The 18,957-nt window shown below is 33.5% G+C and overlaps 1 long non-coding RNA gene across 1 annotated transcript in view; it reads left to right on the forward strand.

Moving 5' to 3' along the window:
* The first annotated feature begins 14,820 nt into the window (after nt 1-14,820).
* Nucleotides 14,821-18,957, forward strand: part of LOC125842732 (uncharacterized) — a 6,463-nt gene continuing 2,326 nt past the window's right edge. The window contains exons 1-2 of the long non-coding RNA XR_007443943.1: nt 14,821-15,115; nt 17,461-17,571. This is a non-coding gene — a long non-coding RNA (uncharacterized LOC125842732). The remainder of the gene's footprint in view (nt 15,116-17,460; nt 17,572-18,957) is intronic.

Raw genomic sequence — 18,957 nt, forward strand, 5'->3', positions numbered from 1 at the left:
AGGTTCGAGGGTGGGGTGGGCCTTGGGGCACGGCGCCTCGAGGTCCGAGGGTGGGGTGGGGTGGGCCTCGAGGCACGGCGCTTCGAGGTCCGAGGGTGGGCCTCGAGGCACGGCGCCTCGAGGTTCAGGGGGTGAGGTGGAGTGGGCCTCGGGGCACGGCGCCTCGTGGTCTCTCTTACGGGGAGGGGCGGAGTTACAACCATCCAAGGGTGGTTTGCTTAACACCTTTCGCCGGAAATTACATCATAAACTCTTCAGTGGTGTAGTGGTTAAGCGTGTTTAATTCCACCCCAGTTGTGCGAGTTTGAATCCCACAAAGTGCACAATATTTTTGGTTTTATTTTGAGAGAAGAACACAACCTCACACACCATTATTATGTTCCTTAGTTTCTTAATTATTAATATTACAATATTATTAATATGGAGTAACATATAATTCACATTATTTTAATTTTGAATATTTAGATATCATGTATTTCTAACTTTTATCTAGGATATAATTAGCACTTTTGAATGGTGAAAACAAAAAAGCCAATATTTTTACTTCAAAAAATTGTGTTTTATCATATACTGGTGTTTATGTTTCCTAAAGCTGCATTTGTTCTATCAATATTTCACTTTAAAAATAATAATCATATATTTTTATCATATAAATAAATGCATCAAAAAGAAAAAAAAAACTCGATTGTTTATATTTGATATTGACAAATGTTGAGATTGTTCATGGTAGAATCCCTAGGTTAAACAAATAGCATTTAACTCACTTATTAAAAAAAAAAGGAAAAATGCATAAGTACAAAATTGTCAAACACGCGTTGGGTTCAGAAGATAGTGCCCTTAGTGTAGTATAAGTGTGTCATTTCGAGCATAGATTGGGGGTACTTGTGCATTTTTCCAAAAAAAAATTCTTGAACAACCTTGATGGAATTTCTGGCTCTGCGGCCCACGGGCCTCGAGGCACGATGTCTCGAGGTCCGTGGGGGCTCATGTCAGGGCGCCTCGAGGTCCCCCCACGGGCCTTGAGGTCCGGGGGGCCTCAGGGCACGGTGACTGCAATGTTAGCAGTTCTTTCGGAACCACTGTACTGATTGCTCGTGTTGAGAAGGTAAGATCGTGATTCATTGTGATGCACCTATAAACAAGTGACGACTTCTCTGTCCTTTAGAAAATTTTTTATGGTGTGTGTACACTCCTAAATTGTATTGAATTGTCCTGCTACCCAAGTACATGTCATAAGTTACTTAAGCCTTTACCATAAATATTGATTTTACAACGAAGTTGCCGAGGGGGGTGAGCATTAGAGTTGACCTGGTTGTTCAATGGAACAATTGCTTAGCTTTGTGCATATATATTTGTATTCTTGTTATCTAAATGATACTCTGTTGTGTTGTAGGCAATTAATGGTGGCAAATGCAGGAGACTGCCGAGCAGTACTTTGCCGTAACGGAGAGGCAAATTGATTGACATGTCTCAAGACTAGACTAAATTATCCATCAGAGAGGAGGCGTGTTGGAGAGTTGGGTGGATTTATTGATGAAGCCTCGTGGCTCTGCCTCTCCTCTGATTGCAGAGCCAGAATTTCGACATGATAATTCTGACAGAGGATGATGAATTCCTTATTATTGCTTCTGGGATGTCTTGTCTAGTCAACAAGCAGTGTCATGGAGGCCTTGCGGCTCAATACATTTGACAATCTCACAGTAATTGTTGTATGCTTTACTTCCCCTGATCATCAAGAGCTATCATCAATGCATCAAAGGAGATTAAGGAAGGAGCTGCAGCTTCTCTGCTCAGCCTTGTATAGCTTGCAGAGCTGGTTAGACAACAAAGGGAGCCATTGATGGCGGTGCAAGCTGTTTGCAGCTGCCTCCTTTGGGCAGAATGAAGAGCAGCTATAGTTTTGGTAGTAAATTTTTTTTTTCTTTCTTTTGTATTTGGGTATCCGTATGTACATACCATTCGTTGGTGAGTTGGGAGCTACACTGGCTTTTAGTTTATTATGGCGGTTAGCGTATGGCCGTGTTTATGTAACTTGTTCTATTAGTTGTACATAATGAACACTTGTAGTTTTGCTCCATATAACAACTAGATTGCAACAAGTCTACTCCTTATTTATGATGCTAGTGAAGTGAGTTTAACCGCTATCTCCTAGCTGACTAGCCATAGATTGCAGCGAGATGATAATTGCACGCCATAGGACCAATGGATGTTATAGCGACTCTTGGAATTCTCTCCCAAGAGTTATTATGTGTTCTAAGCCACGTTGTTTCTTTCATTACTTAAATGACCGCCTTTCCATAATTTACTCCCAACTGTGCCGACATATGTTCTTGCAAGATGATGAGTTAACTGGTTTAATCTTTTCTCCTACAAATTGCTCTTTTGTGTCTATTGACTTGTCCTAGTCATCATTTCATTTAGAAGAAGCTTGTTCTTCTTTTATCTCAATAAAATATGTGATTTTCAAGTATATGGACTCCATGTGTGAAGATTTTGGGAAGCGAGAAGCAGAAAAAAGCGACGAGGGTTCGTCAACGTCATTCTCTGATATCATTTCTTTGGTGAAACGGCAGGTAGGGGTTAACTACTAACCACCATCAAGAAATGAAACAAGATAAACTGAAACCTTGTTGTCCCTATGGACTGTTTCCCCCTCTTCTGACTTACCTTTTTTAATCATGGCTAGTTTTTCTGTGAGTTTAATTTTTAAACTCAGAAGTCGTATGAATATGCAGATTGGACCCGACATGCTTGTTAGTGGGTTTCTGCAACCAGTTCCTGACCTGACACACCTACTATTCCATCAGTACAAGAAACTTCAGCCATTGATCCTACCATTTCTCCTTATGAATCAAGCATCATATTCTTTTACCTTCTCAAACTTTTCCCTTCATCCAATTCAAATGAAGAACTTGTCACCTAGTCCAGTGCAGAGCATTATTACCAGGTTATTTCCTTGAAAAACTTAAAAAATATAAAACTTCATTATTTGCAGCATCTTTCAGACATTTGACCAAAATAATTCTTTGATTGAAGGCACAAAAGTTTGTTGGGGAATCTGATCCTGTAGCTAAAAGTTGTATTGAAGAATTAAAATGTGCAAAGAGCCCCGAGGAAGTAGCACGGATTGGAAGGAGAATACAGAGGCAGCAACCTAATCTGGTAGTTCTTTACATTCTTCTTACAACATTATCCCATTGCTTTTCCATGTACTATGATTTTTCAAGCGGTTCCTTCTTTGCAAGGCTGCTTTATTCATGTCTTCAGAAAGCATAAGTGTGCCACTTAACTAGATAGCAGAATATGATCAATTGTATTGTAAATGCTTGATCATAAATGGGTGAATTCAGAAGCTATGTACTCGGTACTAAATGGTATCTCCAAAGTCCCTTATAACAATGTCACATTAATATACAGTAGACTAGTAACTGATTCGCAGTCAAATGTTATAGATATTTTCAGTAGATTTCTTAATACATATATAAGGTCAGGACAAAAGCTAATGGGTTCACGTGAGCATGTATTCGACAGTCTAGATCCGCCTCGTGTAGGTTTAGTTGGCCAAAATAAATAAATTAAAACCCAACAGGCAATTTTTTTTTTTATTTTTTTGGTAATTATGAAGTAAACTAGTTTATTTAAACAACACAATTTTAACAAATTGAAAAAGAAGTTTTGAAATGATTGCTGGTAGCCAGCAGATCCCCAGTAATACTGAAGGGGTGTTGACTACCGAACATATTCGGTTTTCTAAATAATAATTGACAATTTATTATGTATCACAAACTTTAGGATTTCATTGGTTCATTAAAGTGAACACTAAACTAATCAAAGATATTGAGAACAAATATATGTTGATAAAAAGAATTTGATGAGCCTTAGTGGACAAAATTACCTAATTCTTGTTGTTGGTGGGAGGTGACAAGTATACCATGTAATTAATTAGTTAAGGTGCTCGCAGACATGGCCACTACAGTTATAAAAAAAGAAATTGTTTTTCTTTTTTATGAATTCAATTTGCAACCTCAAACTCAGAATAAATACAGGCAGAAGTTTGTATTTTGATTTGTTTGTTCCTGAAAATACTGTATGGTCTGGACGTTGTAGAGAATTGAGAGTCTATGCACAATCCCAGGGTTTAGGGCGTGGCAAGTTAGATTCCAAAAAGTATGCTTCAAAGAAGTAGTTAAGTTGAAATGTTGGAAGCAGTATTAAGCGGAGGAGACTTTGGAAGTATTGCCTGTGTGCAACAAAGAGTTGTAGTTTCAGTAGCAAACACTACCTTCGGATGCTACACTCGTTAGTTCTTAATGAGTTCTGTTTCTAAATCCATTGTTAATTCCAGCAATTTTACGAAATTGGGACATGGATGATCCGTCTTAATCTAACCCTCTGATGCAAGCAAGAATACTTGGTCTTTACAATTTAGCCTATATTGGTTCTGCACTACACTCCTTTTTGCCTGCTCGTAATTCGACCTTTTTATCCCTGTATTAATGGTCCATAATGTATAATGCAATAAACGTCTAACTTATGTTCATTTCCCTCTTACCTCTGTGTTTTCCAGTTAAGACCGGACTGCGAATCTGTCAAGATTGACGTCATGTACAAGGCCTTAAAATGCAAGTTCACGACGTACCCCTATTTAAACTCTTTGTTGCTTTCAATGGCAGGATCTGTTCTTGTGGAGAGGGTTCACCACATGATCTATTCTGGGGAGGAGGTCTGAGCTCTTTGATGACTCTTCAACAAGTCAAAAATCTTTGCTTCCTCAAACATCAGAAAATAATTAGTAGTGATGTTTCTCATTTATGTCCTAACAATGTTAGGCTAATGTTGTAATCTACCAATAAACCAAGCCTCTCGATACGTGTATATCGAGTTTTATATTACATACTAGTAAAATTATTTGCGCCTCACGCGGGAATTTAATATCACAGAATTTGTAAAATAATACTTAAAATCTATTAGTCATTAAAACTAAAACACCATATTATCTTACATATGAGATTACATTAATAATGTAAAGGAAAATGATAATTATAACATTTTATCATTTATCCTTCAAACTCTATTCAGGCCTCCTTGTAGGAAAAAATTGTCTATTAAGTTCTACTCTGTACTTTGATACTGTCGATAACATTTGTAGAAGTCTTTATGTCTACAAGACCTCTTTATATCTCAACCTTGTTTATGCCTGAGATTCCGAGTTCATTATATTAGGATCGAAATAACAGAGTATCACACAGAGGTTAATAAAGCAAACTTTGAACGACACTAAATTAGAGAGAACATAATAACAAGATTTGATCATTAATTGAACTACAGAGGAGATGCAAAATCTATTAAGGAGAACAAAATTATCATGAGAACAAACTACATAGTGGGTGTTTTTATGTTTTGATCTGCTATAGACCGTATTGTCTATAATAGTAAAGGTGAATCTTTTGAATGTTTAATTGCATAAGATATATAGGAAAATGGTATGATATTTATATGATTCAGGTGTAATTTTAGTCATTGATGCATTAGATTTTGCAAGAGATGTTATTACATGTTCAATTCTAAATCTGTTTTCAAATTGTTGTGGATATTAGGAAACACTGAGATTTATTGTGCATTCATTCTACGTCTAATTTTCTTGAGGCACTTCTACTAGTCCATTTTTCTCATTTTCTAATCAGTTTGAGTGAGTTTCTTTCCTTAAAGTTGAACACATCATTGTAATAAAGAAACACATTGGCAGCAAATGACAATGAATAAAATCGAAAAATAGAGTGATCAAGTAAGATTGAGATGCTTGTCAGTGTACTTCTTCAGGTTCTATCTAGCTGAACTATGACCTGCAATAGGATTCTTTACCCTAAATTAGCTTATAGAGAACAGGGTTACCTAGAGGAAAAATTTGCATTTGATTTGACTACTTTTGCATCTAAAATTAAAAAAAATATATATGTTGAATTAAAATAATAATAATAATTAAAACAAATAATGGAGGAGGTGGAGGAGAGGAAGATCAAAAGAGCTCCAAAAATTGCTATATCGTTAAAGCAGTTTTTGTGATATGAGTACCTGTAGACTACTGTAATATGATATTTTTTAGGAAATCTTGGTTAAATTGTGATTCCTTTTTTTAACAAAGCATTAATTATATAAAATGAGTAGCTAATTTAGATAAATTTAATTAAATTAGAAAGTGATATAGTCAAAAATATGAAAAAAGGCATAAAGAGAGAATCAATATGACCTCTACCATACTTTAAAAATTTTAAAATTATAAAAGTTAATTATATAACATATATTATATATAATCAGATTTTGAAGCCTTTAATAATTAGAGTAGGATCTGATTGGCTATTGTGAGGCCTGACTAGAAATCATCTGCGAGAAGGTCTTCTGGCACATGCATATATATTACTAATAACCAATTCTTTGATAATTCGTGATTGAATACAACCTAGGAAGAGTTGTACGCCTACATAACAACCCTCCCTACATTCCAGGAAGTTCATACGCTCCATGGACGGAGCAAAAAGTGGAGTCTTGGTCAGAGCAAGTGGGGGCCTTGAGGCACGGTACCTCAGGGCGGGGTGGGGGGACTTGAGGCACGGTGCCTCGGGCGGGGAGAGGGAACTCGAGGCACGGTGCCTCAGGGAGGGGTTGGGATCCTCGAGGCATGGTGCCTCAGGGCAGGGTGGGGGGGGGGTGAGGGCCTCGAGGCATAATGCCTCGTGGAAGGGCGGGGGCGGGGGGCCTCGAGGCATGGTGCCTTGGGTCAAGGAGAGGGACCTTGAGGCACGGTGCCTCGGGGCGAAGCGGGGGAGGGGGCCCTAGAGGCACGGTGCCTCAGGGCGGGGCGGGGAGGGGGTCCTCGAGGCATGGTGCCTCGGGCGGGGCGGGGGAGGGGGGCCTTGAGGCCATTGTGTTTTTGGGATAGAAAATTTTTGCCCAACTTCAACTGGTGCCCAGGGGCGGAGCCACCTTATACTAAGGGGTTCATCCGAACCCCCTTCGGCGGAAAATTATATTAATTATACATGGTTAAAATGTTTTTTTATGTATATATAGTAGATGTCGAACCCCTTTCGTCTACTTCGTGTGTCTATTTCTACAGATTTTGGACCCCCTTATTGAAAATCCTAACTCCGCCACTGCTGGTGCCGTATGAATGTTGATTGAATCACCCAACTCTAGTTAAACTACCATAACGACTTCCAAGTAAAATTATTTCTAACAAACTTAGTGACAGCGGAATTCAGTTACAACAAACTTTAACTACCTCTTCTAGCTCACTGCACTATCATTTCTCAATAAATAGCATAAGCTGATCTTTGGTTTTAGGCAAGGTTTGCACAGAGAAATGTGGGATCCTTACTCATAACAAATTTTCAAGATGCAAAATTCAACCACCATGACCATATTGGAATCTTCATCGCCATATGATACAGTTTTCCATACAAATGAAAGGTGCTACTTGGAACTTGCATAACAAATTTCTAGTAACGTTAGGGAGGGGTCGTTTATGCCAATACTAACAAGATTTGTTTAGCATGTAATGGAGATATTCTAAGCATTGCATTAGTTGTAAATCAACATTCTAATAAAAATACTTGTATGCATTAAAAAATTCCAGGGTTCCTCGGGGTAAATGCATTAAACAGGGACAAATTTTAGCGGTTCAATGCATAGACAATTAAATGGAGTAAATCAATGCTAAGGTAGCAGATGAAGGTCTGCCAAATTTACTGTCATCAAGGAGCTTACTCTGAAAAGTTCGTTCATGTGTTTCGGATATGAAGTCTCATTCGAACCTTTAGACAAAGATGCTATTGATATATTGGGCCCTTATGGTATCTCATATACATTTCGACGACTGGCCGAGCAAATAAGTCAACTTCAAACTGGATTTGTTGTGCGAAGAGTACGTGTTGATAGATCTAAAGCTTATGTCGTCCAGTCTATTGGCCTTTAATCTACATCTTCCCTCGTAGACAGTGGTGGACGCAGAATTTTCATTCAGGGGGTTCGAATATAAGAAGTAAATTTGCGAAAAGGTTGATTAAAAGGAGCGTAGTGGTGAAAGACAAGATCATTTTAACTCACCAAATTTTAACTCGTTTGGTCATGTTTCATTTAACATTTCTTCCTACTTATGTCCTGCTTCATCGAGCCTTTTTAAAATCTATTGTGCTTTTAGGAAAACAAATACAGTAGTTATTTTTGAGTTGTGGCAAAACTTTTTTTCAAAAGCTGAAAACATAACTTTCTCCAAAAGCACTTTTGAAAATTTTGGCCAAGCACAAATTTGATCTCTAATATTGACGAGAAAAAAAATTTGAATTTATTAGTTAAACATGAAATGTTAATCTACAAAATAATTGTTTTGAATAAAAGGTACTCCTCATAATAACAAATTATATAAATTTGGCCAATCCCCTATTAATTTTGGGAAAAATCACCCCATATACACATTTAAGAGTAAATATTACGGGTTTTAAACCTACTTTTAAAAATTTCTTGCTTATAACAGATTATTTACAGGTTATGACATATCAATTAAATTTTATTTTATTTTAAACTTAAATTATATTTATTTAATAAATTATTAATGTATTTATAGTTTTTTATTATTAATTAATAATAGATAATTAATTTGATTTTACTTCCTTTTTTAAAAAACTAAAATTTTCAGTTACCCAATTTTAAGGATTTCCTTTCCTTGTTTACCGTTACCATCCCCAATCATCGATCACACCACCATCCCACACAACTCAACCCACAACCCACTATCAAACTTTCTCCATTCTTTCTCATCTAGTCCAACATCAAAACCGATTACCCATCTTATCCACGATTATTCATCATCATGTCTAAGAAACAAATTGAAACTCCACGAAAGAGACCCATATTTGACGGAATTTCAACTGATGATGCTCATGCTCCATTGTTTAATAGATTATCTCAAACATCCCGTCTAAAACTGTTCAAATTCCGGCCATCGGTGGTCCATCTCGTTCGAAGAATCAAAAAGATAAAAATAATGAAACAAACCAAAGTGTGACTACGGCAAATCAAAGGGGGAAGAAGAGGAAGGGGAAAAAACTTGTTGAAACCCCTCCAGAGTCTGATTCCGACTAATATTCGAATTTTATTGGTGAAACAAAAGAAGCAACAAAGGTTGAAGTCGCTGAAACATCAAAACCTTATATAAGAAGAAAAACAAAAAAGGATGAACCGGAATTACCAAAATCCAAAAAGTCCAAAAAAGTGGTTAAGGTAAGTAATTTATTTAATTTATTTTTCACATTACTCAAAATAGTTATTTTTTTATATCACATTATTATTATTGTTGTTTTCAAATTTTTGTTTTTCTGAAATTTGTTCCAAATCTGAATAAAATGTTTATGCATTTGATTATAAATTTTAAGTGATGTATTTTTTTATGAATTATGATACAACATTGATATGCATATGAATTATTAATTTTGTTTTCAAATTTTATGATCATACTTAACTACTCTGTATTGTATAGGTACTCCTGGAATTTTTTGAATAATAAGTGTATGAAGTGTGTGTGAATAATATATGTATGGAGTGTGTGTGAATAATATGTGTATGCAGTGTGTGTGAAATGTGAATATAATGTATGTCATATTTTTAAAAAATATTGTGTATGAAATGTGAACTATGGTTATTGCTGGAAAGAAAATTGTGTATACAGTGTGTGTGAATAATATGTGTATAATGTGTGTGTGAAATGTGAATATAATTTATGTCATTTCTTTATATATATTGTATATGAAGTGTGTGTGAAATGTGAACTATGGTTACTGCTGGAATGAAAATTGAATTCTATGTGTGTGAAGTGTCTACGAAATGTGAAACTATTAAGTTATGTATGATTTGTGTATTGTAACTGAATAATGTGTATAAAAATGATATTTCTGTATGAAACTGAATAACATGTGTATGAAGTATCTTTTAATGTAGTATACACAATTTTATTTTATAGGAAAGGAAGAGACACACACTGGTCTTCATGTACCAACATGAATGTGTTTGCTGATCTTTTGACTTTTCTTGGGCAAGAGAGATTTCAACAATCCAGTGGCATTATGGAAAAACAAAGAATAAAGATGGTGCGATCAGCGAAAGTGAAGTTACTGGTACGATTGCTAGCAAATTTGGTGGACCTCGGATATCAAAAGAACATGTTCCGGATTTCACCAATTATCCTACACCAATACCACCGACTAGAAAGTTGAAATAGTTGATTGCACCTTCTACTTTTTAAGAATTACATATTATTTTTTTTAACTTTTGGATAATTTTTTTCTGTTTAACTTTTGGATGATTCTTTTTTGTTTAAGTATTTGATGATATATACTACAATATGTTATCAAAATAGTTGATTGCACCTTTTGATTCTCTTTTGAATGTTCCAAAAATTGTAATACTGTGTTTTTAATTATACTCATGGTGACTAACATGCACTAACCTATAATGTTTGGATATTATAAGTTCAGGACAAAAATATTATACAGACTTCATACAATTCTGATGCACTATTTTTTAAAGTAGCACTATATTTTAATTTGTATAACGAATGGATGAAATGTGTATGAAATATATTTTATATGCATATGTCTATGGCTTCAATATTAAATGTTGGATATTTGTATTTAGTCATGGTATAATTTTTATAGTTGTATTTTGTCCTATTTTCGTTTGAATTAAATATGATTTGTATATGTCCGACAATAACTTAAATTAGTCACTAATATATACAATATCTTTAATATGAAACAAATTTTATCATTAACGATATGCAAGCTGTGTCACATTTATCTTAATTTATATACGATTCATTCATTAAGTACACAAAATTCATATAGTTGTTACTAAAAATTGTTCCAAGCACTAAATTTATAACAGTATGCATTCTGTATGATAACTGAATGATAAAGACTAGAAGAATCGTATATAACCCCCTCCATTTGAAAATCGGCATAATTTCCTGTTTCATTAAAAAAAAAATACAAATTAGTCTCACATTATAAACAAACAATTCGAAATACAAATATCATTTAGACAGCCAAAACATTACAAAACAATTTTTATATTCAATCAGAAAACATTTCATACAAATATCATTCAAATAGTACATTCCAAACACTTTCATACTATTTTAATATAACTTTCATACATCAAATATGTACATTTTTTTTACGAAAATACTTCATTAAAGTCACACAAATTTATACAAAAATGTCAACAATAAAATTTCAAAATTAATACAACCTTAAAACACTTATCATACAATTCGTCAAAATTTCAAATAACTTTTTTTTTTCCAAATTACTGGATACACTTTCATACAAATTTCATACTTTCTTAATATACATTTTCATACATATATCATTAAGACAACTTATTTCATAACAGCTTTCAAACTCACTTAATACACATTTCATACAACAAATAATCATACATTACAAATATCTATATCTTATTGTACCAAATAATTCATTTCTAACTCACTAATTACTTCAGAAATGACAACATCTAATATAACACACTAAAATTTATAATTTAATACCAACTTAAAACACGTGTTATACAATTCGTCAAAAATTCAAATAACTTTTTTTACATCTTACGAAACACATTTTCTTACAAATTTCTTTCCAATAATTCTATTAAATTCATTCATAAATATACAATTACTTTATACTTTAAGAAAAAAAAATAAACAAAACAATCACAAAAACATAAAATCACTAATATTATACATTTCACAACAGTTAACAAGTAATGATATCATCTTAAACATAGAGACGATTTATAGTTTAATAATTTTTTTTTCATTTCAATATAATTTAAAAACAAACACTAAACAATAATAAATACTAACCTGAAGGATCCCATCTTCCACCATGTTTAATTAGAATTGAAACGTAATTGTCCATCTCAATAAAATCAATATTTTTCAATGAAAAAAACCTTCAATTACTCGATTCTGCTAGTTTTTTAGGCTGAAGAATTAAGAAAGAGAAACGTTGAAGAAAAAAAGGATATGATTTGATTTTTTATTTTATTTTAACTGATTTTGAGTGAATTAAGGATAAAAAATATTGTTAATTTGTTTGGATTCCTTATTTCATGCTAATCATTAATTAACTACAATAAGTTCAAATTAAATTACAGGCCACAATTTCAGTTTTTTACTTTATTATTTCTAATTCCGTTTTTTTTTTAAATTTTCGTTTATCTTTTTATTTATTTTTTAAGTTTTTTCCAATTAATAAAAACATTTTTTTTTGTGAATTTGTTATAACCTGAAATTTTTAATGCTATAGCTTGAAAGTCTAAATCTACTGCTATTACTAGGAGCCTATTCTTATTCTATATCCTTCATAAAATGATATAGAATTTTTTACAAAATTTATATTAATATTATTTATGAAAAAAATCAAATGTTATATTAATTAATATTCCCTCTGTCCCAATTTATGTAACACTTTTCATTTTTTTGAGAGTCAAATAGTTTAAGTTTAACCGAATATTTGCGCATAGAATTTTTAAATTTTTAAAAATGAAATTTATTTATTTATAAGCTATGTAAAAAGTACTATAAGTCAAAACAATTTAAAAAATCAAAATATTTAAAAGATATACGAAAAATTCACGATAAAAAATAGACTTGTTTAAATCTTGAAATTCAAAAAATGTCATCAAACTTCAACACAATTTCGTATAAGCTTTAGTGATTTTAGTATGGATACCTTTGTAAAGTCCAAAACAACCTTCTGAAAGTTAATTTGTGGGTTGGGCTTTGGGACAAGACAAAACTAAAACTTATAGCTAAAAGCTTGGGATGTGGGGAAAGACAAAATTTAAGCTAAAATTAAATATAAGCACAACTGGCAAGAATCAAACTTGGAACCTTGGAGTCATTCTGAACCCCCTTGACTAGTGGGCTACGCGTCACAGTTGTATTGAGTGGTTCATTTTAATATTTATACTCATAAATAATAATTTTAACCTTGTATATACGATATAATTTTTTAATCAAGGGGGTTCGCCCGAACCCCGAACCCCCTCCCGTCCACCTAGGTCCGCCCCTGCTCGTAGAGTGACAGCTTTTATAAGAAAACACTTTCTTAATTAGTGGAACAAAAAACAAAGTTGAATGACTTTTCAAAACAATTATTATTCGTTGAAACATATATCTACTATACTTAACAAATTACTACTAGCAATCTATTGGATTAACATTGTTTGAATTTTTACTTTTTCAAAGTAGAGAGAATCTACGGATTTTCATTTTTTTTATTGGCAAAACAATGTTCATAGCTTCTTTAGCATCTTACAATGGATAAATATTTGAATTATTACTTTTGGACAACCAAAAGAGCAAGGACCAACAAAAATGACAAAACTTTGCTGACCATTCCTTGAAATATCAATTTAAAACTATTTTGTTTTTTTTTTTTTAAAAATAGTTTTTAAATTTATGGTCTAAAACAAATCTTAGATATTTTTTTGAAAGATCGAAAATAATTTTTTAAAAGTCTCTTCCAAGACTTTTTCAAAATAAAGACCGGGCCATGGACTGGACGAAAGACGGTAATCATGATATATTGAGAGATTTTGAAATCTTAATTCAAATTAGATTAGTATAGAAATGTGAAATAAGAGGAGGATCCCGGTAGGATGGGAAGACAAAGATAAAGACTATGAATCATTTCATTGAGGTTAACCTTATTTTTAATTAGTATAAAATATGACATTAAAGTAATTTGTGAATGAATTGCAGAAGATTTTTTTATATTTCAATTTATATAATCTATGTAATTTGACTGAACATAAATACAGTTCAAATTTTTGTGAATGAATTGCACAAGATTTTTTTTTCAAACTTGCTAGTTTAATAAACAAAAATTAATTCAAAATATTTTCCAAATATAATTTCAAAAATTTGAAACAAACCCTATGGATAAAAAACGAACTTCATTTCAAATTAATAGTCTTAGTAGGCGTATGACTATAGATTTCAAATATTTTTTTTTATTTTAATTAGAATTTATGGAGGAGTTAAAAATACTTGTACTTGATTATACTTTTTATAAAAAATGTTTGGAATAATATTCATTGAATGTACTTAAATACAATCCAAACATTGAAATGTGAGTTGGAAAACATGTCATAACCTATTTTCAAATTTGAAATACAACTTCAAGTTAAATTAAAAAATTTTCATAGCCAAATAGAAGTTTTCAATTTAAAAACAAAAACTATCTTCTTAAAAATTTCACAATAAAACATGACCAAATTTTCCACGAAACTTTAAAAAACTTTTTATACAACGGCCACAGGCCACACATCATGTTCTTTGAATCTAACTCGTGAGATTTTTACCAAATATGTTGTTAGTGTTGTTGTTTCAATGCGTACTCATAATTTTTCGACTTTTACAAATACTCCATGTCCAAAAAACTAGCATACATTTTTTTTTAACTTCAATAAATTCTCTATCTAACTCTAAATTCAAACATTGATTTCAAATTCAACTCGATTCATATGTACTAAAAATAGTATAAGCTCACATATTTCATTCCTTATTACCAAAATTCATTTCTATTAATATAAATAAATAAACTGTCCAAGAAAATAAATTAGCTTATGTGTCTTCATATGATTGGCCCTCTGAAGTCCAATTCAAACAGGCCCAACCTTGACCGCTTCTCTAAATTGAATCAATCGGGTATATATTACTTCACATTCACATTCACATTTTTCACAATAACGGCTTTCTTCTTCTTCTTCTTCTTGTTTTCTTGAGAAGAGGGTGATGAAAAATTGTTGATAAGGGTTTAATTTTTCGATTTTTTGCATTAGAAGGAGGATATGACGACGACCCAGAATAGGCGTTCGTCAGTTTCGAGTGCGGTGGCGAAGAGACAAGCAATGGTGGCGAATTCATCGGGGTTGGAGAATAATCAGGCCGGAAAATTGAATGCTGGAGCGACCATGAAACGACCGGCAATTTATACTATCTCGGATTCGTACAACTGTATCAGCTCGTAACGCGATTTCTCATTCCTCCAAACTTGTGAGTGTTTCTCTGTTTTGGTCTCTGTTTATTACTGTAGGAAAATAATTGGATTGCTGGGTTTTATCTTCTTTTTTTGTGTATTTTTTTTGATTACTGTTCGATGATTCACTTTTTTGTATGTTGGGTATGGGGTTTCTTGTATAAATTTGTGTATGCAAGGGAAATGTAGGTGGGTTTTGTGATTTCTTTTTTGGGGTTTTTCTTGTTGGATCATTAAATAATTATTTTTTCCTTAATGAACATTGTCTTTGTCTTAATTTTCAATCTAGAGGCTAGCTTGTTTTCTTAACTGGTTTTAAGATACCTCCATTAATATTTTTACTTGAATAATGTTTTTTTTGGTTCCTGCTTAAGCTCTTTAACTTCGTACTTGACGCATCTTTAGGCTTAGCTGCTTAGATGTTCTCAATCATGTATCCTTATGTTGTAGGTTTCTTGATTAGTCATTAGTTTAATTGATTAGCAAATCTTCACAATAGATTCATGAGTCACACCTGGTGCAAGATCATTTCTTATTTGCAATAGTGTTCAACTTATAAAGAGTTTATTGGATGACATTTGAATAGTCTGTAATTTCTATGGCGAAATGGTTGGTTCACTCTTGACAAACTGATTTGGCCTTATTTGAATCCTTCATGTTTAAATGCTATTGTTTAGAATGTAAAATTTTCTTATATGATTAATTTGGTTATAAGCATGTTTATTTTATTGTCCCTACTTGCCAAATGGATTTAAGTCTTATCTTGATATCCTAAATAGTTGTTGATTGGTTATAAGCATTTTTTTTTTCATTCTTAAAAAAAAATAAAAATAGTTGTTGATTGGAACATTCAGTTTGTCTCATTAAATGACTATACTTTAAAACGATCAAGTCTTGTCTTCTGTTCGACCAAACTTGAATGTGTTGAGTGATTTAACGGTTGTTCATACTTTTAAAATGTATTAATTTCTGTCCCATTGTTGTTTAGCTAATTGTGATATTTTTGATACATGTAAACTGCATCGAGTCCCTTGTGGACTCCCTCCCTCTTTGCATCTCGAAAAAGGTCTCCCGCGGAGGCCCAATTATGAATTTTATGAGTCAACCTCTTCGGGGGAGGGGGGNGGGGGGGGCTCCTTGCACGTTTCCTCGGGGCAGGGAGGGGGGTCTTGAGGCAGGGAGTGGGGCCTCGAGGCACGGTGCTTGGGGGCGGGGGGCCTCGAGGCACGGTGCCTTGGGGCGGGGGGCTTCGTGACATGGTCCCTTGGGGCGGGGGTTCTCAAGGCACGGTGCCTCCCGATTCAAATTGAGCATATCTTGTAGAGTCCACAAAATTTTAATGTGTGTCATATGTATTAGATAAGTAACACTTTTATCTTTTGAAATCTGAACTTTAATTTCTTCAATGATACTTAACTCTACACTCTATGTTCCGATTTACTTATCATATCACTATTTTTTACACATCCTGGTAAATAGAAAATCCACTAAAACAAACTTGGAAAAAGTCAAAGTTTAGCGGACATGGTTCAGGATTTCATTGTCGAACTGTTATGCAACGGTGCTAGTCTCACATCTTTCCTTGGACACAAAAGCATCTTTATCTTCAGTGATATCATCGTGAAAGCAAGCATGCATGCTGGCTCTAGTCTAGCAATATGTTTTTCAGTATGATACTCATAACAACTAATATCCCCTACTCTAATTAGATAGAAAGTAGTCATATGATTTTTAACATACGTACTAACACATCCAGCACATGAAATAGTCATTAAAGCCACTATAATATTCAAATATATATATTCTCTCTTTATATTTTCTTGCTATTTATTTTGAATCTCCTGCGGAGCTGTTATTAACTTGTCAGGAAGATATGTTTTATTCTCGTAAATTTCTAAAATGGGAAGTATACAACTGAAAGGCTAACTTTGATTTTCTATTTAAACCTATTAAGATGTTTTTGTTCTTTACAAATTACACCAGTGAATGACAGTAGCTGTCTAATTCTTCTGTTTTTAAACTAAATAAGGGCATCAGTCTGACTTGTCTAGTGCACATACTCGTTTTGATTCACTCTATTACTTCTGGTACTATCAAAATTTTCATCAATGCTCAGAGAATAGTATATCAAACACGCAGGAGTTCATGTTTCTTCCTTCCTTTGTTTACAGTATCACTCTTTATGGTGTTTTCTTCATCTTATTGACAATTCAGCAGTCCTGTTTGTTGGCAGCTCTTCTAGTAAGCTGAGTAATTAAACAAATTTTTGTCTGCTCTACTATATGAAATTTCTGATAGTTTGCATATGGAGGGAAATTTTTGTTTTTGTATTGCAGTTATATATGCCAAACCTTACTTGCAGGTACATTTTCCCAAAATTATAGGTGGGAAAAATGCACCGTCTCCAATTGGGGAACTTGGAATGGTAGAAATGACCCCGGCTCTGGAACTAATTGATGTTTGCTATAAGCAGGTTTGATAGGCTTCTCCTTTAATTTTTTCTGATTATCTGCAAAGTAGATACATGTTCCGCTGTTACTTATCCTCAACACCTTCCTTCACTCCAACAAAACAAAAGAGGGAAAGAGAAATGCATGTAGTGCTGTCTGGTCTGGCTTAATCCTTAATTATGTAGTGCGTGTACGTACAAGTTACAAACTGTGCATTTTTCTCTTTTTGGCCTTATCCAAATTTCTGGTGTTTTCTTATTTGAGTGTTGTTCATTGTCTTTAGTCTTGGTATCCTTTCTGATAAATCCACTGAAGTATAAAAACACCTTGGTTTTTCTCAATGTTCGATTAAATTCCCTTTTATAGATGTTAATTACACTTAGTCGTTGAATGTTGTTGAATATCTTGCTAACCATGTCTAAGCAACATGCTGTAATAGTTTTCCTTACTTTCTCTTCCTGAAACCCCATCGCTGGGTTGTAAGTAGCCTGTTTACAATGGAAGGAATAAAAAATGCCTTCCTGATATGCCGAATAACCTCCTCGACAAGCTGTATGCAGAAGCTTTTTTTTTTTAGGCTGGTAACATGTGTGTTTGTGAATTCAATGTTCGATTAAATTCCCTTTTATAGATGTTAATTACACTGAGTCTTTTTTTTTAATATATATATATATTAAAAAGTAGCACCATAACAGTGCTATCAGTAATAGAAGTGGAACACAAAAAGTGGTCTTTCACCTTTCCTAAGAAGATGAGTCACAACTATAGTCCTTTTAGATTTCTAAAGTACTAGCAAACACACAAATTTTTAAAAGTTTTCATGTTGGTGGAAGACTCTGCATGTGGTAGCTTCACAAAGCAGAACGATATCAAATTCAAATCAAGTAGAAGGCTGCAGTAGGTTAATGGCTAGTGTGACATAGTCTAAGTTTTGATGAATCATTTCAACTGAATAGGCACAATGTACTCAAAGGCTTCATGTAGCCGACCTTAACTAATTTGTGATTGAGGCACAGAAGATTATTCATGTCGATTTCTTACCTTGAAGGGAACTTTAGCTTTCAAAATGAAACAAGTTAAAGAAAAAGCAGTCAGAATTTCAGCTTTCATTAAAAGGATAAGTAAGAATTGTAGGACAAATTACTTATTCCCGTGTTACTTTTATCTCTTTCAAATAAATAAAATAAAAATAACTCAGTTAGGTTCCTTATAGCAAAAAGATGGTCCAACACCACATGACAATTTTTTGTTAATTTTTGTGTTTCTTTTACTTGGTAGAATTGTAAAGTATGAAATAATTTCTAAAAGTTGTGTTACCTTACCATTGCTCTATTATGAAGGATCCTTAACGTCATTGGGGCAGGGGGCCTCGGGTTACAGAGGTCCGAGTGGGGGAGGGGGGAAGAGGG

The sequence above is a fragment of the Solanum stenotomum genome, chromosome 1, assembly GCF_019186545.1.
Source record: "Solanum stenotomum isolate F172 chromosome 1, ASM1918654v1, whole genome shotgun sequence".
Classification (NCBI taxonomy): Eukaryota; Viridiplantae; Streptophyta; class Magnoliopsida; order Solanales; family Solanaceae; genus Solanum; species Solanum stenotomum.